Genomic DNA, 3,952 nt, shown 5'->3' with positions numbered 1-3,952 from the left:
AATGCTTTGCCTGCAACGGTAGTAGATTCGCCAACTTTAAGTACATTTAAGTCGTCATTGGACAAGCATATGGACGTACATGGAATAGTGTAGGTTAGATGGGCTTCAGATTGGTATGACAGGTCGGCGCAACATTGAGGGCTGAAGGGCCTGTACTGAGCTGTAATGTTCTATGTTCTATGTTCTATCCCTGTTCTTGCATTCTAACCCTCTCGGAAGGAATGCTAACATCGCATTTACCTTCGTAACTGCCAACTGAACCTGCATGTTAATCTTGAACGACTTTCAATGACTAACAATTAATTTCTAAAAGCTGGACTTCAGTTTACACCAGCCGATTTCAATTTAAAGGTTGGTCTGCATTGATTTGGAACCTGAAACCTTCAACCCACTGACCTGGAATTTCTACTGAGAGATGTTTTGCAAACGTTTAGGGCAAATTGGGTGATCCAGTTTAGAAATCAAATGTGAAAGCAATACCAGGAAGTGTGAAACTGTGCGATAGGGCAGGAAGAATGGAAAAACAGAAGTCTTTTGTCGAGATTAGCAAGAAATTCTAGGCCAATCAGCAACTGCTTGATCCTGTGAATGACTTTCTTTCAAAAGCGAGGTTAGTAAATGATGATAGTCTGGTGACTGACGACACATTAGATGGTGGAGAGGACAACGTAAAATTACAAAGGGCTTGTAAATTAGAAAGGCTTGTCCTTCATTACTCAGACTTTTGAGCTATAGGAGTTGGGACGTCATGTTGAGGTTGTACGGGTGAGGCCTCTTCTGGAGCACTCTGTCCAGTTCTGGTCTCCCTGTTACAGGAAGGTGATTATTAAACTGGAGAGGGCTCAGAAGAGATTTACCAGGATGTTGCCAGGTATGGAAGGTTAGAGTTATAAGGAGAGGCTGCTTAGGCAGGGACTTTTTCACTGGAGTGTAGGAGGTCTATAACATCATGAGGGACATAAATAAGATGAATGGCAGGTGTCATAGAGTCATAGAACACAGCAACAGACCCTTCAGCCCAACCAGCCCATGCCCAACATAATCCCAAACTAAACTAGTTCCCCCCTGCCTGCTCCTGGCCCATATCCCTCCAAACCTTTCCTCTTCATGTATCCATCCAAAGGTCTTTCATACCATAAGACATAGGAGTGGAAGTAAGGCCATTTGGCCCATCGAGTCCACTCCGCCATTCAATCATGGCTGATGGGCATTTCCACGCCATTTACCCGCACTCTCCCCGTAGCCACGTTACAATTGTGCCCATATCCAACACTTCCTTCCACACACGGACCACCCTCTGAGTAAAAGATTTGCCTCTCAAGTTCTTTTTAAAAAATCTCTCCCCTCTCACCTTAAAAATGTGCCCCGTCTTCATGAAATTCCCCCTCGCTAGTGAAAAGACAACTACCAGTAACGCTATCTATACCCCTTCATTATTTTATAAGCTTTGATCAGGTCACCTCGCCACCTCCTGCGCTCCAGTGTCTCAGCCTAACCAGCCTTTCCTTATCACTTAAACCTTTCATACCCGGAAACATCATCTCCCTAGAGTGGAGGATTTCAAGGCGAGGGGGTGTATTTTTAAGGTGAGAGGAGAGAGAGATTTTAAAAGGACGTGGGGCAACTTTTTAACACAGAGGGTGGTTCATGTGTGAAATGACCTTCCTGAGGAAGTGGTGGATGTGGGGACAGTTACAACACGTTTAAAAGACATTTGGATCAGGACATGAACGGGAAAGATTTGGAGGGAGATGGGCCAGGAGAAGGCAGCTGGGCCTAGTTTAGTTTGGGATTGCTGTCGGCACGGACTGCTTGGGCTGAAGGGTCTGTTTCTGTGCTCTATGACTCTATGGCAGAAAATAATCAAGGAAGTTACTGACTTTTATATCTCGCGGTCCTTGAAGATTGGCCTTGAAGAGGGGATAAGTTACGTTTACAAGAATGATACTTGGTCTTCAGGGGTTAAGTTATACAGATGAGGCCTGGTTTCTTCAGAAGGTTAAGGGGTGATCTGGTCGAAGATATTAACAGGAAAAGACAGGGTAGATAAAGAGAAACCATTTCCACTGGCTGGGGTTTCTAGAACTAGGAGGCAGAGTCTGAGAATGAGGGCCAGACTCGTTCAGGAGAGGCGTTAGGAATCACTTCGACACACAAAGGGTGGGAGAGGTTTGGAACGCTCTTGCACAAATGGCACTGAACGCTGAGTCAGTTTTTAATTTTAAATCTGAGGCAGATATGTGCTTGCCAAGCGCAAGATATTCAGGGATGCAGCTTAAAGGCAGGCAAGTAAAGTTAGGCCTCAGATGTTTTCCCTGGAGTGTTGGAGGCTGAGGGGAGACCTTATAGAGGTTTACAAAATTATGAGGGGCATGGATGGGATAAATAGAGGGTATAGGTTTAGGGTGAGAGGGGAAAGATATAACAGAGACCCAAGGGGCAACATTTTCACGCAGAGGGTGGTACATGTATGGAATGAGCTGCCAGAGGAAGTGGTGGAGGCTGGTACAATTGCAACATTTAAGAGGCATTTGGATGGGTATATGAATAGGAAGGGTTTGGAGGGATATGGGCCGGGTGCTGGCAGGTGGGACTAGATTGGGTTGGGATATCTGGTCGGCATGGACGGGTTGGACCGAAGGGTCTGTTTCCGTGCTGTACATCTCTATGACTCTATGACTCTATGTACCATCATCTCACTGAATGGTGAAACTGGCATGAAGGGCCTTTTCCGATGAGATGCCTCTTTGGATCAGTTGAGTGTATATTCATGAACTGAGTTATTTTGATGGTAGATACATTGAGGGAGAATAGAGTTAAGGAAAGCAGCAGCATGTCCACACCCTATTTGAGAAGGATGTGTTTGTCATGGTTGGCTCAGCGGTTAACATTGCTGCCTCAGGATCCAAGGTTCGATTCCAGCCTAGAATCATAGATTCCCCACAGTGTGGAAACAGGCCCTTCGGCCCAACAAGTCCACACTGACCATCCAAAGAGCAATCCACCCAGACCCATTTCCCCAGCCCATTATCCTGTATTTCCACCAGACCTAACCTTAAACGGTCACCATTATCAGCCACTCATTCTCCCAGGTTGACCATGACCCAGCCTCTTGTCTGTCCAACTGCTGTTCTCTCTCTCTCTCTCTCTCCCCCTCAAGGCTCGATCTCCTTCTCTAGCATGTATACCAGCCTATCCCTAGCTACAAACAGTTCTGAACAAGATTCTCTAAGCCTGAAACATTAATTCTATTTTCTATCCCACAGGAGCTGCCAGATCCTGCTGAGTTTCTCTTTGTGAAACAGATTTCCAGCATCTTTAGTTTTATTTTCGGTTCACCAATGCCCTTCAGGGAAGGGAAATCTGCCACCCTTACCTGTTCTGGACTACACGTGACTCCAGAACCACTGCCTAGTGTGGTTAGCTCTTAACAGCTGAGCTAGCCTACATCCTGTCTGTCTCATGCAGAACCTCTCACTCCTTCAGGGCTGTTAATTTGTTTTTACAGAAATGAGGGCACTCTGCGTTGTGGTCCTTGCAAGAAACAGCCAGGGGTTGTGGGGTTTTTTTTTCAACTCTTTCAGAGGATGTGGTCAGCACATTTTTGCTCAGAAATCAAGTAGTTCATCTGCACGTAAGAGAGAGTAGCAAAGGAGGATTTACTGAGCCAAGAAAACAGGGACATTCAAGGATTGTGGTAGGATTGTCATCACAGCCACTATTGCTGAGACTGACTTTGGTTTGCAGTTTTATTAAAACAAATTCAAACCCCAACTTCTGAGCCCATCCAACTCATAGTGGGACTTGAAACCCTGACTCTCTCTCTCTCTCTCCCTCTCTCTGTCTCACTGTGGCTCTCTCTCTCCCTCTCTCTCTCTCCCTCTCTCTTTCTGTCTCTCTGTCTCTCTCTCTCCCCCTCTCTCTCTCTCCCTTACTCTGTCCCTCTCTCTCT

Source organism: Chiloscyllium plagiosum, chromosome 48 (genome assembly GCF_004010195.1).
Source record: "Chiloscyllium plagiosum isolate BGI_BamShark_2017 chromosome 48, ASM401019v2, whole genome shotgun sequence".
NCBI classification, from domain to species: domain Eukaryota; kingdom Metazoa; phylum Chordata; class Chondrichthyes; order Orectolobiformes; family Hemiscylliidae; genus Chiloscyllium; species Chiloscyllium plagiosum.
This window is presented reverse-complemented; position numbering follows the sequence as displayed.